Genomic DNA, 6,323 nt, shown 5'->3' with positions numbered 1-6,323 from the left:
ACAGGAAACAAAGAACTCCAAGGCACTGGACCAGGAGTTGGACAACTATGGCTTTGAGGCCAAATCTTGCCTATTGCTTCTTTTTGTAAATTAAGTGTGGTATTTTTGTTGTTTGTTTGTTTTTCTTTGAGAAGGAGAGTGAGAGTGAGCAAGTGGGTGAGAGGGGCAGAGGGAGAAAAAAATCTCAAGCAGGCTCCACACTCAGCACAGAGCTCAGCATGGGGCTCAGTCTCATTACCCTGAGATCATGATCTGAGCCAAAATCAAGAATCAGATGCTTAACTGACTGAGTCACCCAGGCACTCCTGTAAATTAAGTTTTGTTGGAACACAGCCACATCTATTTGTTTATATGTAATCTATGGCTGCTTTAGTGCTATAACATCAGAGTAGAGGAGTTGTAATGGAGGCCTCATGGTTTGAAAAGTCCAAAATATTTATTATCTTGCCCTTTACAAAGAAAAATTTGCCAACACTGCTCCAAAAGATGATGGAACCATATGATGGAGGAATCTGGATAGAGAGCCACTTAACCAAGAACAGATGTTTTCTCACATTAAACTTGGCAAAAAAGAAAAAACAAAAACAACCCCCCTCCAAACCCCAAACAAAAAACAGAAGAAAGAAAAGAAAAAAGAAATAAATCATTTTGTGCTAAGCCAGTGATTATACATATAAAGAGCCTTCCAGGTAAAAGAATAGTATGGCCAATATCACAGATACATGAAACCGTTATGTGGATGGGACCCCACAAGCAAAGTGGTATTGCTAGGTTTAAATGGTGAGGTGGGGGTGTTGGCAGTTGAGCCTAGAGAGATAAGAGGCAGGGGCTTATTGTAGAAGGCCCTGCCTTATACCATGTCAATGGTGTCTTCCATAGCACAGGAATACAGGGTAAAAGATAGAGACCAGTATCCGCAGAGCAAACATGGCTGCACTTTTATATATGGGAATTTGCAAACTTAGATTTTGAACCATGAACTGATTATTGATAAGAACCAGTTTGTTGGGCAAGAAATGTTAGTAAACATTCAGAATAACACAAGAGGAAGTGAGCCAAATATAGAAATATAGAAGGAATGAATGTTCATCTTCCAGGGTATAAATTAGTCAGCTTTCCTTGTTCAGTTTTGGATTTGCTTGTGAGAAAGTATCCATCTCTTTAAGCTTCTGCACTTCAGCTTCTCTTCACCTTTCCTGTTATAGTCCTCAGCATCTGTGGGGGTATATCAGTAATTTTGGAAAAAGTTGAGAGATACTCAGATTCACTCATACCAATGAGCCTCTTTAGATTCACAGATTTAGTTTTTTTAAAAAACCGTTTTATTGAGGTATGATTGACATACAGAAAACTTTACATATTTAATATACAAGTCGATGAGTTTATCAGCACCACGCTCTAACCAACTGAGCTAACTGGCCAGCTGCTCAAGTTGATGAGTTTAGAGATAAGCATATACCCATGAAACCATCACCACAGTGTATAATATGAACATATCATCACCTACAAAAATTTCCTCCTGCCCTCTTTATTTGTTATTATTATTTTCTGTAAGAACACGGCATAAGATCTACCCTCTTAGCAAAATTTTAAGTATAAAATACAGTACTGTTTACAATAGTTCTATGCTGTCTAGTAGATCTCTAGGACCTACTCATCTTGTATAACAGAAACTTTGTACTCTTGGACTAACACCCACCATTTCCTTCTCCTTCCAGCCCTTGGCCACCATCATTCTAGTTGGCTTCTATGAGTTTGACTATTTTAGATTTCCCATGTTAGTGGAATCACATAGTATTTGTTCTTCTGTGACTAACTTGTTTCACTTAGCATAATGTCCTCCAGGCTCATTCATTTTGTCACAAATGGTGAGATTTTCTTCAGTTTTAAGGCTAATATTACATTGTATACCACATTTTCTTTATCCATTCATCCATTGACAGACACTTAGGTTGTTTCTGGATCTTCACAATTGTCAATAATGCTGCCGTGAACATGGGAGTGCAGATACCTCTTAGAGATCCTGATTTCAATTCCTTTGGATATGTGTATACCCAGAAGTGGGATTACTGGGTTGTATGGTAGTTCTATTTTTAATTTTTTGAGGAAACTCTGGATTTAGTTTTAATAACCCAGGCAATTAGTAAACATCTTTAAAGATTCAGTACAGATCCAATGCTATGTTAAGTGAAAAGAGAACAAAACAGTTAAGGTGAAATGTTCAGTTCTTGTTAAGTTTTCAAACCACTTGGAATGCTAATAAAACAATAAGATAACAATATTGCACAGAAGAAGCTATTTTTTGGTATAACTTTTTAAAATGCCCTAGCAGTTTAAAGGAAATTTTCAAAATAGCTGATTTGGTTGGTGTATTTTCCTATTTGCTGCTGTAACAAATCACTACAAATTTAGTGGCTTAAAACAGTACAAAGTTTTGTAGGTCAGAAATCTGACACAAATCTCACTGGGATAAAATCAAGGTGTTAGCAGGCATCTGTTCCTTTGTGGAGGCATCTGGGGGAGAATCCATTTCCTTACCTTTTCTAATTTTTAAAGGCCATCTGTATTCCTTGGCTCATGGTTCCTTTTTCCCATCTTCAAAGCCAGAAACATCTGGTCTAGTTCTTCCCACACTGTATCATTGACCAATTCTTTTACCTCCCTCTTCACTTTCAAGAACCCATGTGACCACATTGGACCACTTAGACAATTCAGGACAATCTTCCTCTTTAAGATTAGCTGATTAGCAACTTTAATTCCATCTGATGTGTTAATTCCATTTTTTCTATGTAAGGTAGCATATTTCTGGGTTCCAGGGATTCAGATGTGGGCATGTTTGTTGTTATTTTGTCTACCAAAGGTGAGGAAGAAATTGTCATTCTTAAATCAGTTGGAAATACCTCTGTGGGCTCTGTATAAATGCATGAGCCAGCAAAGAAAATGCCAGTATTCTTTGGATAGACACTCAATTTTCCATTTTGTGATTGTCTGTTTCCTTGTTAGAATAGTGTTCATCTTCCTAACAAAAGGAAAGTAAAATTTCCTGTTCCTTTAGATTTGTTAACTTTTGGCTAGTCATTTTGAACAAGACCTTTGGAGAGAATCTAATATTGTAAAGTGATAGATTCAGATTGTTCTAATAACAGAGTCAGTAGGCTTAAATATAAACCATTTTGTGTTTGGAAAAAATAAAGCTTTATTGCTTGGGGTTTATTGCTTTTTTTGAAGCAGAAAAATTTGGTCATAGAAGCAATAGAAAATTCATTAGAGTAGTGTATTATTTTTGTATAATTTATGATATATCTTGGGGGGAGATTAATGTCCTTCTTTCTTTAAATAGTTAATAAAATTATTAATTTATTTTCTCACTGAAGAGAAAGATAAATTTTGAGGAAGGCTCCAAATTTTGTGGAATTACCTTTTGGAACACTTTACAAAGCTTGGGAATCTTGTGTTATATTGGATTACTTAGTTATAGCTTTGATATAGCCTTAGCTTACCTATGTTTTAGCCCTTTGGCTAGGAGAAACTTCAATAATTAAGTAAGTAATCACCCTAATCTGGGTCTAGCCTTTATGTCTACTTCTGGTTTCTACTTAATGGGTATGGAGATATTAGTTAATAGTTATATTATTTGTTCAATAGATATTGTGTTGGGAAAAACATTTTTTTTCTTTCTCTTTAGCAAAATGTTTTTAAGTCAATGTTTCTCTGGAAATTGTGTTTCTTTTATGGTCTCTTTGGTGATGGAATGCTTATAGCATGAAATCCATTGTTGCTTTTCACTCATGCAATCCATCTATGCTGCTGTTGTCCATCCCCCATTGCTTTATTTCATTATTATTATTATTATTGTTTTTAAATAGGGCCCATTTTGTGTGCATGAAGGACAGATTATTTTAAGCAAGTGACTGAAGCAAATATCATTGCAGCCAGGAAAATGGCTTTGATTCTTTAATTCCTACCCAATGAATCCTGTGGCATGTAGCTTAGGAATCCAGAGCAGGTATAGAAACCATGGTGAGGCCTCCTGTGCAACCTCTCCAGATCTGAAACAGCCCTTGCAAATGCTGATTGCTTGCAAATGCAACTGTCTAGGTTATGCACAAAATGAACATAATAATTTTTTATTTCCCATGGTGATACACCAACAGCTATGTTTGGCTTCTGATAGTTTGCAATTCAGTAAGAATAGCTTGGTTCAGTTTAGTTTATTGAAGACATAAAAATACTTGGCAGCAAGAGGCTGCAATGTGTGGTTCAAGAGAACAAGATTCCAACAGGGAGAAAAGGACTTGTACATGGAACATGGGTATACTCAGCACTTAACAACTATGATTTATTCATTTAGTGAAAAAGCAGCATCCCATAAACATGATTTATATAATTACTGAGGGGGGAATTTGATCTCGAGCTATGTAGAATGGTATCTCGGAATTCTGTTGCACATATCTTACCTTTTTAATAGAATTCCTTTTGACTGAAAATATTGCAGCTTCTCACTTTTCTCAGGAGAAAACTTCATTTTTATCCTTTAGAAAAAAAGAAATAGAAAAACATCAAGTTCTTTTACTTACTAACTGGCTTGAGAGCTTAGGCTTTACAGATGTCTGCAGTGAAAATGAAGGATTTCCTGAATTCAGCTGCATATCTTAAAATAAGCAGAACTATTTGGGAATAATTCTTCCCCAAAAATGTATTTTCTAGAAGTGAAATTAAAAAAACTTGAGATTGGAAATATTCATTAAATATGGGATTTTATCATTAGGCAAAAAATATTTTAGATAATGTTGGCAATGCAGTACACTCTGTTTTTATTTATCTTCTACATTATTGAAATAAAATAACTCAAGGTTGGCCTGAGAAAACCTGGACATCATGAACACTAGCCCAACTCAGCTATGCAACACACTTGACTGTATGAGTTTTGGGAAGTCCCTTGGTTTTCCCTAGCTTTGACTTCTCCATTTACCAGATAAATGGGTATGTTAACATCTGTCTAATCTGTAACCTCACAGGGATGTTGTAAGAATCAAGGGGGATGATGTGGGATGATGTGTGGAAGTGGTAGGTTACTATAGAAGACTTTGTGGCTTTTTTATCACTGTGTAAAAAGTGTGTCAGTGGCCACCTGTAAAATGTGTTCTTTGAGGTTGTTTCTTCATTCCACATACTTTTTCTGCCAGCCTACTTTATTGCTAATGATGACCTGGGGATAAAGGTTTCATGTCCCAATAGCTAGGAAAGACAGTGTGGGGGTGGTGCAAAGAATCTTGGTTTAAGGTGGAGGTCTTTTAGTGTGAAATCATAAGTAATCACTTGGAATTCTATAAACCTCTGTTATCTGTAAAATATGTGAATAAAACCCACTGACATTTTGTCACAAGACCGTCTTCATCAAAAGAAGCAATGCATGTGGTAACTCTTTGAGACCTGCAAATGCGATGATTATCATTACTCTTTTATTTGGATATTGTAACCTTTTTATTTTTTAAGATTTATTTATTTATTTATTTGACAGAGAGAGAGAGAGAGAGAGAGGGAAGACAAGCAGGCGGAGTGGGAAAGGGAGAAGCAGGCCTCCCGCCAAGCAGAGAGCCTGATGTGGGGCTTGATCCCAGGACCCTGGGACCATGACCAGAGCCTAAGGCAGATGCTTAACAACTGAGCCACCCAGCCGCCCCTGGACATCGTAACCTTTAGCAGTGATAAATGAAGCTATGTAAAATACAATTATTTCTTGATAAAAACTTAATGCTATACTGGGAAGGGGATAATACCTTCTGTTTGTTTTCTATGAGGGATAGCTCTCAATATAATTGCAGTAAAGAAAACCCATAATGTCTTTATAAATCTTTATTTAGTCAGAACCATGACCTTTTCTTTTGAAAGTGATGAATCTTTGTGAAAAAGGCTTTAGAAGTTTACAAATGAACAATTGAATCATCACTTTTAAGAAAACTCAAACAAAATGTTTTTATATCACAGGTGTTTATTTAAGAAACACCATGTGTAAAAAATCCATAGTTTAAAATAGACCAGTCTGGAGTGTTGGGATAATGACTTCATGAAATTATTCATTTCTTCTTAAGATCTTTGGAGGATATTTAGCTGAAGCTATGTTATCTGATGAAAAATTAAATAAATACATTGATGTCATAGAGTTAAAACTAAAGGTTGCAGGCAAAACTGAGGGAAAGGAAGTGACTTTTTCATTTTAGGAAGATGAAAAGTTTTACATGATGTGAAATCATTTAAAATTTAGATATTTCAGATCTTGAATATTGAATCAATGCATGTGTTATATATTTTTCTCTATTTTA

Source organism: Zalophus californianus, chromosome 14 (assembly GCF_009762305.2).
Source record: "Zalophus californianus isolate mZalCal1 chromosome 14, mZalCal1.pri.v2, whole genome shotgun sequence".
Lineage (NCBI taxonomy): Eukaryota > Metazoa > Chordata > Mammalia > Carnivora > Otariidae > Zalophus > Zalophus californianus.
This window is presented reverse-complemented; position numbering follows the sequence as displayed.